Here is a 13,961-nt window from a genome sequence, read left to right on the forward strand (position 1 = left end):
ATTTAGCAATATTAAGAACGTCACATTCTATTACATACACTTTGGTTTGCAATTTTTCTAGGTTGAATGATGCTCAAATGTACTATACTAATAGTCATTTCAAAGAAATAGCAGTGTTAATCTGTTATAATAAAGACAGACATATTTCAGTAGCATCTTAAAAAAATAATTTATTTAACTTCAGTCACAATAAATAAATAAGAGCCACAGAATTATTTTACTCATAAATTTAGTTTTTTAAATATATATATATATAAATATTAATATTAGCAGAAACTTGCAGAAATGTTGATTGTGTTCTGTAAATCCCTGTGTAATCTCTGATTAATTCCAAAGTTATCTATTACATCTACTCTAGCTACCTGGGTTTCATCTCCACCACAGGTAATGTAAACAACAAATTATCAGTGCACAATCACAAAATACGACGTTAAGGGAATCTATGCTATTATCTAGGAGGGACTGATAATAAAGGACTGAGGGAAGGAAGTAAAAAAGAGAAACAAATTAACTTACCTCTGAAGTTTTACCCGGAAAATAATAAAGTGAAGATGACTCATTAAGTGGCAATAATTTTTAATAAAATCCTGGTTTCACTTTGCAGCCAAATATTATCCTCCATATCTAGTATAACCTGGAATCTCTTCACACAGCAAAAAATTATGTGATATGTCTGGGGACACCATCTGTCCTCACAGCTAGTGGATTATGACCCTGCTGGGTCTGAGTCTTTCACAAAAAGACTAAATCTCCACATATCTAGAGACTACTATATCCAGTCCACATGACCAATAGCCACCTTGGCTGAGAAATTCCTGGAGGTCTAATCCCAGCAACACTGATATTCTTATGGCAATTCTAGTTTTGCAATAGTTTAGTAACAAAGATAAACGGTTTTTTTAAGAAGCTTGTCTGTCCTTGTTGTGCTCCTCAGTGATGATTAGCTGCAGAAAAATCTCAGACTTCACCAGAGTATAGTCTGAAAACTTAAAATATTTATACTGAATCTGAATAATTTAGACAGTCTAATCATATTAGAGAAATGCTTTCCTTCCATCACTATTAACTGCTTTAACGCTGCAAAAAAAGATTTTTCCCCCCCAGGGATAGGTTTTGCTTCGAAAACAGTAAAGGCCTTTGCAAAACTGATAAAAAATTATCACAATAATTATACAGGTAGTCTTTAACTTAATAACCGTTCATTCAGTGGCCATTTGAAATTATCACAGTGCTGAACAAAGGGAATTATGACCCCAGCCTGGAGTTCTGATCATTGCAGCACCCACACTCAAATGATCAAAATGTAGGTACAATCACCTTTATGGCCCTGGAAGCATTGCAACCCCTCTTCCACCACTGGGAGGACTGAGAGGCCTCAGCCAGCTAGGCCATTGGCATGTAGAAACCTGCCATGGGCCAAAAGGCCTTGGCCAGCTAGGTCTACCAGTGTGTGGGCCTCCTCTCTCCATCCCCACCATTCCCAAGAGGCCTGGATCTTCTACCTGCCACATCGCAGCCAGAGCCATTTACCTGTCCTTTTTTCTGCAGTTGCTGCCAGGTGGGCCCAGCGGTTATAGTGCTAATGAAGGCAATCTTTCTCAAGGCTGGTCTAGGAACAGGAACTTTGCTGGCTGACTTTTTGTTCTCTAGCCTCTCTAGCCCTGAGGAAATTTGCTTTCACTAGCTTTCTAGGTTAGCATCAGCTTGGTTCACCTCTCAGTGGCTACAGGGGAAGGGAAAGATAAATGGATCCTGGCACAGTGGGTAAGGAGGAGATGCAGGCCTCTTGGGAGTTGGGAAGGTGCTCACACATAGCTGGGCCTAGCTGACCTGTGGCAGGTTTCCACATGCTGGTTAGCGCCAGGCCTCCCAAGGCCTCCCCACCCACCCACTGAGGCACCCTTGCAAGGTTGCTTAATGACCGCAATGCAGAGAACTGGGATTGTGCTCATTGAGTGAAGTGATCATGTGGGTGTCTTGCTTAATTACCACAAAAAATTACAACCAAAATTTCAGGATCAGTTGTGGTCGTAAGTCGAGGGCTATCTGTTTTTATTTATTCTGTATGCATCTATATATGCTTGTTTGTGCATATCTATTACTGCAGTGTTTCTAATAGCACCAATTACTGTATTTGTCAGCCCCAATTAAAAAAGCAAAGTGGTTTCAGGGCTAATGGAAACCTATGGAAGCTGAAGCACACAAAGCAGTCCCAAAAATGATGATGAATACCTGCTCAGCTCCAGCAAAAGCATGGTAGAAGCAAGAAACGTAAGTCATGATTGCTCTTTCATCAGGCTTGGGGGTATTCACAATGTCTATCAGAAAAAACAAAAAGAAAGAAAATGAGCACAATATGTAGAAGAACAGTAGAAAGCAAGGGAGACACAACAAGTGCTACATTTTGTTCTCTTTAACATATTGTTAAATACAGATCATGCCAAAACAATCTTATTTCATTCTTCGGCAAAGTGACTAAACTAATAGACCAGCAAAATAATAATAATAATAATAATAATAATAATAATAATAATAATAATAATAATAATAATAATAATAATAATAATAATAATAATAATAATAATAATAATAGTAGTAGTAAAGTTGGAAGGGACCTTGAAGGTCATCTAGTCCAACCCCCTGCTCAGGCAGGAAACCCTATACCATTTCGGACAAATGGCTGTCCAGTCTCTTCTTAAAAACTTCCAGTGTTGGAGCATTCACCGCTTCTGGAGGCAGGTTGTTCCACTGGTTAATTGTTCTCACTGTCAGGAAGTTTCTCCTTAGTTCTAGATTGCTTCTCTCCTTGATTAGTTTCCACCGTTGCTTCTTGTCCTGCCTCCAGGCGCTTTGGAAAATAGCTTGACTCCCTCTTCTTTATGGCAACCCCTGAGATATTGGAACACTGCTATCATGTCCCCTCTCGTCCTTCTCTTCATTAAACTAGACAATACTGTGGATGTAGTATACTTAGACCTCAGTAAGGCATTTGATAAAGTAGATCACAACCTACTCCTTGGTAAACTAGAAAAAGGTGGAATAGACAACATCATCACCAGATGGATCTGTAGCTTGCTGGCAAACAGCATTCAATTAGTAGTCTTCAACAGCACTACATCCACATGGAGAGAAGTAAGCAGTGGGGTGCCAAAAAGTTCCGTCTTAGCCCAGTACTCTTCAATATCTTCATCAATGACTTAGATGAGGGAATTGAAGGGATACTCATCAAATTTGCAGATGACATCAAACCAGCAGGAGTGGCCAACAACCCAGAAGACAAACTCAGGATCCAAAAAGATCTTGACAAACTTGAACAATGGGCCCTATCCAATAAAATGAGTTTCAATGTGGAGAAAAGCAAAGTCTTACATTTAGGCAGGAAAAATCAAAGGTACAAGTACAGATTGGGCAAGACCTGACTTAAAAACAGTAACTGTGAGAGGGACCTTGGAGCCCTAGTGGACGATCACTTAACCATGAGCCAGCAGTGTGCACCAGCAGCAAAAAAAGCTAATACAATCCTGGGTTGTATAAATAGAGGCGTAGAATCAAGATCATGCAAGGTATTAGTACTGCTTTATAAAACCCTAGTAAGACCACATCTGGAATACTGCAGCCAATTTTGGTCACCATATCACAAAAAAGATATTGAGAATTTAGAAAAAATTCAGAGAAAAGCAACTAAGATGATCAAAGGAGACTAAAACATACAAAGAACGGCTACAGGACTTGAGTTTGGCTAGTTTAAAGAAAAGAAGAAATAGGGGAGACATGATAGTATTCCAGTATTTGAGGGGCTGCCACAAAGAAGAGGGGGGTCCCGTTATTCACCAAAGCATCAGAGGGCAGGACAAGAAACAATGGTTGGAACTGATCAAAGAGAGAAGCAACCTGGAATTAAGGAGAAACTTCCTGACAGTGAGGACAAATAACCAGTGGAATAGCTTGCCCCCAGAAATTGTGGGCGCTCCATCACTGGAGATTTTTAAGAAGAGGCTAGACAGTCACTTGTCTGAGATGGTATAGGTTCTCCTGCTTGAGCAGGGGGCTGGACTAGAAGGCTTCCAAGATCCCTTCCAGCTCTACTCTGTTCTATTTTGTATGTTAGAGCCATTTAGACTGGAAGAAGAAAGCATTGAAGCTAAAATGAAAATTCTGGAGAACAAAATTTGAAAATATCCATGGTTTTTGAGAGGAATGCTTGCAGACAAATAAGATGCTGGCATACTATATGCTTTGATTTCAAAGACATTGGCGTATATTCAGGAGTGTGTACATGGAGAATCAAAATAGTTAAGAAGTTGGATGCATCTTCACATTCAATATTCTGCCCCCATTTTACAGGTGTGGCTTCAGTCCTGCAGACATGTCTGTCAACTTGACTTTTGTCATCCCACTGAGAATAGCCCATGTCTATAATTACACAGAGAGATTGTTTGAAGTTCTGAGATTCGCCTGACTGAACTTTACAATCTGAGATAACAATATATTGTGTTTCTGAACGCACAGGGAAACTAGTGACGGATGCTTAGAAGTTTCCACCTGTCAAAGGCCCACTCTAGAAAAAAAAAAGATAGTATTACAATTCCACGTAGTATGTCATTAATAATATCTGCATTGTTGTTCTGACTCTTTAAAAGGAATCATCTTTCCAAAATACAAGTACAGATTTCAGTGCTATTATTATTTTACTTCCACATCGTAGAGATCTAATATTGTCCAATATGCAAAGAATGGATCAGACAAGTACCCTCAGATATTGTGTGGAAGTGTGAAAGAAGCAACTGTAGTTATTTTTTAAACAAGGACTTTCTGAAAACTACCCGTGCATTTTATATGGGAGCAAACTGTATCTTCTAAAAAGAAAAAGAAAAAAAGAAAACAGAAAGAAATCACAGGATAAGCAAAAAAGCCATACAGTATGATAGCAGCTACAGAGCAAAAGCACTCTACTTTCTTAGCACCAAGAAAAACAAGAATGATAAGCCATGAAACTTTTTCAAGAGGGTTGACTACTCAATTATTTAAATAAGCAGGGCTGGTAACCTTGATTCCATCTCATATACCCCCAAAATTCTGACATTAGGCTGCCCAATTCACTTCCAGTTAAGATGAATTCCATGAAAGCATGTATTTTCATTGAAGATAAAGTTTATAGATCTCAAATCATTTTCCATCAAGACTTTTATTCCCTTCATGGACTGTAGATCCATGTATTCCTTTAACGGTTAATTTCCACCTGAAATAAAACAATCTCCTTCTTGGGATATGTCCAATGACAACAGGAGAAAAGAGACTTAATGAACCTACATTTCACTGTTAAGAAAGACAAGTAGCAAGCAAGAAGCCAGTAGATATCCCTTGGCCCTGCCAAACTTCCCTTCCATTTTTTAAAACTGGGGGAAAAATCATTGAGAAGGTGGCATGTTAAAAATGTACTGTATTTATAAGAATGCCTTGGGCTTGCATAAACCTCACATCCTTCAAAAACAGACAAGATGAGTAGCTGCAGGGCAGATCTTTATTTGAAAACGAACCCACTTAGCCCTGTAGAAAGACCAAGATAAAATCAATAAATAACATCAGGAGAGTAGTGTGGGTTCTTTTATACATTTATTTTTCTAGTAAATTGACACTTCCACCATGGCAGCTGTTCTTAAATAGGCAAGTACCAGCCATACTTTCAAAATTTCAAAAGTGCCAGTGAACACAAAAAAATTGCTTATCTGTTGTAAATCATGAAACAATTGTAGTATTGTACTATGGTGTAGAATACCAAATGAGGCAAGTAAATCTAAATAGCAACAATAACAATAACAATAATAGAGTTGGAAGGGAAATTTGAGCTATTCTAGTCCAACCTCTGCTCAGGCAGGAAACCCTATACCATTTCAGACAAATGGCTGTCCGGTCTCTTCTTTAAAACTTCCAGTGTTGGAGCATTTACAACTTCTGGAGGCAGGTTGTTCCACTGAATAACTCTTCTAACTGTCAGGAAGTTTCTCCTTAGTTCTAGGTTGCTTCTCTCTTTGGTTAGTTTCCATCCGTCGCTTCTTGTCTTGCTTCAGGTGCTTTGGGGAATAGCTTGACTCTCTCTTCCTTGTGGCAGTCCCTGAGATATTGGAATGCTGCTATCATGTTACCCCTAGTACTTCTCTTCATTAAACTAGACATACCCAATTCCAGCAACAGTTCTCCAGCAACATTAGATGGGGACTAGTATCTCAACACTACAGAAACACCAAAAATCAAGTCTTTTTTGCTCTTGATTGCAATAATAAAAAAGATGGGATGACAAATCATTTCATAGATCTGAATTATCTTCAGGGAAGATTTTCAGGGAAAGCATGGCTAAACTGTGCTGATAGATATTGCTCTCAATTGACAATATTCAGGACTAATGCTAATATTCTTCGAAGATGTTTAAGGATATGTTGTTATGTCTCTGCTGCCTGGACTGAAAAAAAAGTCAAGATGGCAGCTGCAACCCCAGAAATGAAGCCCTGATCCTTTTAAAGTGTCTCGTACAAACAACAAACATAAAAAAAGGGATCAGGTTCAATTGCATAGTCTGGTCTTCTTGTCCATGACTTGCTGCATTGTTTTAGGTACCAGGAATTTCAGAAGACAATTATTTTAGCTGGATTTAAAAAAAATAATTCTAACTGATACAGGTCTTCAGATGATATTTTACTTGAAAGTTCTGGATTTATGTTTCTGAATTACTTGGAAAGCATGGAGTTTTTGAGGAATAGCTAAATGAAAATTGCCCTCCCCACTGCTATTAATTTCAATTACATCAGAGAGCATTTTCTTATTCCAGTCTAAACAGAAACCAACAGGTTGAATACTGTTTGATAAATAGCTATGTGAAGGAGATCCTTTTCTTATAATATATGGGAAGAAAAGACTTTAACAGTTGCAACCTGCTGCCTATTAAAAGCCCATTAACTTATACCTTCTGCATCCAACATCTTTGGGATATCCAGGTGTTTTTCAGCAATCTCCATGGCCAGGTTTATATTTCCCAGAGGGTCATCCTACACAGGAAGCAGAAATTACAATTGGTAAGTGTCCTATTTTAAGCAAGGTTGCAGCAATTCAAAAGCAAGGACAGAATATGTTAGAGTTTCACTCAATAGCAGCATTTTAAAATAAGATTAAATTCTCTCCCAGGAAGCATGTAAAAACCCGGCAGAATTTCATTGCACTGTGTCTTCCATCTTGACATTTTTTTAACCATGCCCTGCTGACACTCTTACTGCCAAGTATGTTTACATAATATGGAAATTAAGCAGCTGTCCTTATACCGTAACTTTACTTTAAAAAAAAATATTTCAGTGAAATTTACTCAAATGCATGATACTGACATTACTAGAGAGCTATTGAAAAACTGTTCTGGTAAGACAAATCTTGGAAGTAGTTGTTGGTGCTGCCTTCTCTTGAGAGCTCGTGCTTTCACCTTCCCTGCCCTTCAGGATTTCCCCTGTAAACTTCAGACAGACACACAAACGTATGGATGTAACTTTGCTGTGTTTACCATCTTGGTAAACTAAAAGCTTAGTTATTAGTTATGCCGGCCATTTAACTTATGCTGTATATGAACCAAACAATGTGTGGCACCCATAAATCGAGCTTTTCAGCTTTGCCCATTGTATGAACAATGCATCAATGCAAAGGAAGATTCTCTATGGCTCTCCAAAGGTTTCCAGAAAGCAAAGAAAGGCATGCAGAAAGAAAAACTAACATGCACACAAGTGCACACACATTCCCCCATCAAATCTACAGCAAAACAATGTCAATATACTCAGATTATTTTGGCATAATCCAGAGAGCTTTTAGACATGACTAAGTTTTACTGAAATTGGTGGGATATAAATATTGTGCACTTTATTTCTCTTCATGTCAGTTAAATATTTCACAGGGTTGCACCATCTACTGAATACTTTCTAACATGATGCATCTTTACTCAGGATTATAATGCTCATAGACTGACCAGTTGGCTGTGTGTAGGAGACAGACCTATATTGAGTATCCCAAGGCCAAGGACATCTAGGAGTAGATTCGTCCAAATAGTAACTTATTTTTCTGGATTCTTTTCAGTCACTTTCATAGCATGTGGTTTAGCTTACTTGGGATCACCCTTTGCTGTCTTAACCATACTGATTGGCCATTATCAGTGAAAGAAATTCAAAATTAACGGAGGGCACCTGGTTCAGGAAGGCTGTTCTATATCTGCAGGTCAAGAGCCAAAAAAGAAGGCCCATTTCAAACTACAAAACACACATATGTAGTATGTGAGCCAAATCAGTGCAAATCATCATGCCATATTGGTGCAAGTTATCATGCCATGCCAGCAAACTTAATGACCTTTGAAAGCTTGGAGTAGTCAATAAGATCTGGTCGATGTCTATGAATCAGTGCACAGAGACCAAGGCCATCTTTCCAGCTTCATGAGAAGAAACCAAAAATAAGGCGACAACATATTAATGACACTGGTATTGTCAGACAGTGCAAGGTCTGACACTATTCAGCAATTGTACCACATGTCCAATAGCAGTAGCTCATAAAATTCCAGTGGTTGTTCCAATTTGGCTAAATCTCATATAATGGTGCAGAACACAGGAAAAATTCATAGTATAATTTTGTGAACCAGGTTATCTAGTTTCAAGACATAGTCAAACATATTTTAAATGTTGCTAAGGCAAAGATGTTTTAGGACATTATCTTGTAAGACAAATTTCCTAGTCACTTTTGTACAGAAAAGAGCCCAAGAGAAATTTCATGCACGGTGCACTAGATGATGAATGATTGTTTACTTATTTTTTTCGTGGTGCAAGAAATTACAGTTGGCTGGAGCAGGTGGGCTGCTGATTTCACTCAGTAGTTTGTCCATCTTTTTATTTACTTTTAGGTATCTAAGGCATACTCAGGGTTGCTCAGAAAATATTGCTCGTATATCATTTAGAAAATCAGTAGTAAAACTTTAAACCAGCAGCCAATAAAAGACCAGACCACTCACACATTCTGAAACAGTCTGGTGGGGTGAAAATGTTTGTAATATATTTCTGAGCGCTCCAACGGATTGTGTCTAGAACCACAAACATGGAAATAGCCCACCATACCCAGACAGTAACACATGTATTAAACAGGAGAGTTCTTTTCTCTAATACCTTATAAGGAGTAGGAAGTTTCATGTAGGAGAAAGTATAATTCTTCTGAGTCAATTATTTGATATATTATAGTAGATAGTCTATCTTGCATTCCCTAACAGAATGTCTCAGCCAACACTCCGAGCCCCAGCTCTTCTGAAGATGCCAGGTTTGGGAAGCCGGGTCTATTTATTTTTCCACTTTTAATGCATTTTTCATATAAAAATGGCATTTGAAGCCAAGCCCAACAATCCAATAATTACAATTATTATCTATAAAAATGGCATATTTGGTAAAATCTGTTCTTAACTACCTGCAGGCAAGAGACCCTAACTATCTGTAGGTAAGAGACCATTTTCAACAATAGAGATGTTTACTTCTATTCTTATATGTATATAAGTATGTACATAGTATCTATGGCCTCCCATCTCACAATGGTAACTCTGGGCATTATACAGCGATTAAAACAAAAGCCACAACATTAAATACATCTGATGTTCAAATTATTTGTGTCTTGGATTTTTCTACACACTGTACACCTAAGGTTTTTATTCTTTGGAGTAAGAGTTTTATGAAACTCGAAAGCTTGCATATTTACTTATGACCTGATTAGATCCAAAACAAAAACAAGTATCTTTCTTTTTTTGAATCTCAGCAACTACTGGGGGAAAAATAGCATTTATTAATCGTGCCACAATGCCCAATTTTCACTCTGTTTATAGGTTCTGTGAAGGGGATCTTTCTTCCACTATTTGTGGAAATTTCAACATACTTGCAATATAAATTGATTTCTAGAAAATACACAACAGATTTATTTTGTGCAGATGGAGATAAGACAGAAAATGACAGTGTTTGATTTTTATGTTTTGTTGTGAGTACACTACAATTGGGACTTCTGTTTATTCCCCCACACATTAGTTGTAGTAATTTCCTCTAATTAGGCCTCACCAGTCAAAGAACAACCATGGTAACATGTGAAATAATCACATTGCTGACTTCTTTCATATAAGGTGTCCATTTTAATGGCTAGAATAATCTGGGAGCCCCGATACTCATACTAGCCTTGTAGAGTTATTCCTGGTCCTTCTCAAACTGCAAAGAAAATATGATGTATTGTGTGCTCTCCATTTCCAACTGTACCAGCAAAGATAAAAACCATCTACATGATGAACAGTTTACATCTATAAATGATTTACTTTACCTAAGATGGAAATTTTGAATGTTCACATTTCGGTAAGGTGCCGTTTTTCTTTGACACCACAACAGCAGTCCTTCTTTGGCAGATGTCTCTGAAAATACCATCAAAGAAGATTTATAAAGAATAACAGAACTTCAAACTGCTCACTACAGTAAATAGCAGATCTTCAGCTGACGTAGAGGGTTGGGCATCTATCTCAGATGATGTTGTTTAATTCAACAGATACACAAAGTGTTTCCAAGGAAATCTGTACCAGAAAAATAGTGAATACACTATCCAGTTTAGTTAGGAAAATAACTCTCTCTCTTTCTTCTGTATGGTTTCTTATAAAATGCAATGATTCCAAGTTAACACTTTGTTACAAAAGTGTTACAAAACAAGGGGCATTTATACGAACAAGAAACTCTAGAATTGCTTGTAAACTTTCCATATGATTTTTTCCATCATGTAGCCATCCGTTCATCAGTTATTTTTCTTTAATATTTACATCCTGCTTCACTGACTCAGGAATGATGTCATCATTCATAAGAAATTTCTTTTTTAAAAAGATTTAATTGGTACAATAGAATCAAGTAAAGTAATTTTGTCAGGAATAATTATTCTCTAAATTAACCAACGAAGTATAAAAATTGGTTGATCTGCTACATATTGTATACTGTAATGGATGGTAGCTGTTTGCTTGAGTAAAATGTGCATGTTCACAGTTTGGCGAAGAATCTATAGCTGCCCAAATTATTCACTTCAATGTTTTATGATATTAAAAAATCTTTACAAAAGTGCATAAAATGCTGCAGTATCTACATATGACACTCCCAAATAATTCTCCAATTTCCACATGTTATCATTCAATTGGATAAAATATATTTTCCCCAGAACAGAAACCATTACACTCCTTGTATCATAACTCCAGTGCACCAAATTCTAGTATTTCTCTCAGTACAAGATCATAAAATGTCCCATTATCTTTACTGGATGGATAATCATCTCATAGAAAATGGAAAGTCCATTCCAAGCATCGCCAAACTATCCATCTGCTGAGCTATATACCAAAGTGGGAAGGCAGAAGCAAAGGACCTGAGGCCCTACAGGCCCATTACAGTAATAAGAGTGTCAATTTTTTCCTCCCAACCAGAGGAGAAATCAAGAGGCTGTCAACCACTATATTGTGCAGGCAGGAGAAAGAGGGACATGATTTGAACCTGGCCACTCCTATAAATAGGACTTTCATTCTATACTTGTTCTGAATTTCTTATTTAACTGTATTTCCAGATCTTGTAATAAGAATAATTTAGGAGAACGCTGCATTCTTGAATCACTATTATCGTTCATTTGGAAAAGCCTGACATGAAATTCTTTTGTGTTTGAAAGACAGATATTTGTGCATTCTTATATATATATATAAATAGTCTATGTTGTATTTTCTTTGTGGTTGTTCTTCTGTTATATAGTTTGTTCTGACTGCTTCACTTGGAAGCTGGATTCAGATGATCATGTTGAGTAGGAAGCTCATACAAGAGAGTTTCCAGAGCCAAGTCACCACAACAATCTGAGGACATTATAGACCACAGTGTCAAACTCGCCATGTCACATGATGTGTCGCAACGTATCGTGACTCTTTTTGCATTGCCGGCAATGGGGTGGGCGCGGTTTCAGTATGATGAAACCAGCCCATGGGCTGGCAGTTTGACATCCCTGTATAAATATTAGCTCACTGCCTTATTTTACTAAAAAAAAAAAAAAACCCCTTCAACTTTACTATCAAATTATGGTTGGGTGGGACAGAATAACAAGCGAATGACATGGAATATATTAAATCAAAGTCTAAGTGGAATTCTTCTACAGTGCAAAAAGATCCCAGTTCATGAAAAGATGTCAAAAAGATTCCAGCAAATTAATTCAATCATTATCATACATAATGATACTCCTGTTTTCTTTCTTCAAGGAGATAATGACCATAGATCTACACCTTCCCTCCCAAATGAATTAGGACTACAGAATACAAAACTGTATGTTACTACTATATTTACTTGATAAGAAAATAATAGTTATCAAGCAAGATCTCTGTCAAGAATGCTGTACCTGAAAGCAGGTGTCTAATCTTCCTACCAACCTTCACAATTACCTCTCTCTGTGTGTTTATGTAGGTTTATTTCTCTCGGTTTATGTACAAAGCTTTCTTTAAATTTTACATTTGGCCATATGAAGTTATTTTTAATAATAATAATAATTTGTTCCCATAAGGGGGAAATAATTTGAGATTGCAAATAGCTACAGTAAAGCTAAAGTCTCCTTTGAACTAAGTTTGACTCCTGATTACTTGGTGGATCCATCCATGCTGTTTTCCTATCAACAGTATGGAATTGGTTTGCTGTTACCTTCTTCTGAGGTATTTTTTTCAATTTCCCAATGCTGCCTACAAGTTGGTATTCTCTGATAGCTTCCAACCATGTGCTAATCGGGCTTGGCCCTATTTAATTTCCAAGCCAGATAAGGACAACCAAATGGTAGCACTTGTTAAAGCTGCTTACAAGTAAATGTGCAAAATAAAAAGCTAATCAGGGTGACATACTGTTTATATAACCTATCATCTAATTTAGCCCTATGATTCACAAGGAACTCAATGTTTCCAATTGATCAGTCCACTTGTAGGAGAGGCAGATTGTTGGATGTAAAAGTATCACACATCTTAATGCATTTTTGAAGAAGAGAATATAATTCACATTTCTGTTTCCTTATGGGATCTGTTTGCCCTACTAGAAATAATAATAAAGAAGAAAGCAGATCAGCAAATTCAGACAGCCTTTAGTCCTAAATGCTTCTTTATAGGTTGCCTAATTGCTAGACCAGTGGTTCTCAACCTTTTTAATGCTGCGACCCCAACCGGTCGTAAGTCGAGGACTAAACCAGTCGTAAGTCGAGGACTAAACCGGTCGTAAGTCGAGGACTAAACCGGTTGTAAGTTGAGGACTACCCAACCGGTCATAAGTCGAGGACTTTCCCTGCCTGGGACCGCCGCGCATGCGTGGTTCCACCCCCTGCGCCGGCCGAGGCATAGCTGGCAAGCAGCAGAGACGGAGCAGGCCGACCACCAGCTGGCCCAGCCCAAGGGAGGTAAGGCACCCGCCGGAAAAGGGAAAAAAATGGTGAACAAAAAAAATGGCGGACAGCCTTGCTTGGCGACCCCCGTGAAATGGTCGATCGACCCCAAATGGGGTCCCGACCCACAGGTTGAGAACCACTGTGCTAGACTAATATTTACATCTGAATCCACAGTTGTCAATAAAGCTATATAGCCAGGAATCCTGGAATCAATTCTGTTTGACACAAAAAGTTGAAGGCAACATTACCAGTATATAGATAAATATTCTTACCTTCCACTGAGATATCTTGAATAGCAAAACGGAGGATGATAGTCCATATCATACCCAGGGTCATTTTCACATTGCCATCCACAATTTCTAGAGATAAATGGAATGGATAATATACAGCGGGGTCATCAATAATATTATAACATGTGATAGCTGTCATTTAGGATTCATTATGTTCCTCGTGTATACTTATTTCATGATACTTTGCTGGCAGATTCATAGTTCTACTTTTAAATCTGATTC

General features: G+C 37.8%; 1 pseudogene; it reads right to left on the reverse strand.

Annotated features, from left to right (window-relative positions):
* Positions 1 to 2,232: 2,232 nt before the first annotated feature.
* Positions 2,233 to 13,961, reverse strand: part of LOC107300319 — a 13,610-nt pseudogene continuing 1,881 nt past the window's right edge.

The sequence above is a fragment of the Protobothrops mucrosquamatus genome, unplaced genomic scaffold (genome assembly GCF_001527695.2).
Source record: "Protobothrops mucrosquamatus isolate PMUCROS unplaced genomic scaffold, P.Mucros_1.0 scaffold6662, whole genome shotgun sequence".
Lineage (NCBI taxonomy): Eukaryota > Metazoa > Chordata > Lepidosauria > Squamata > Viperidae > Protobothrops > Protobothrops mucrosquamatus.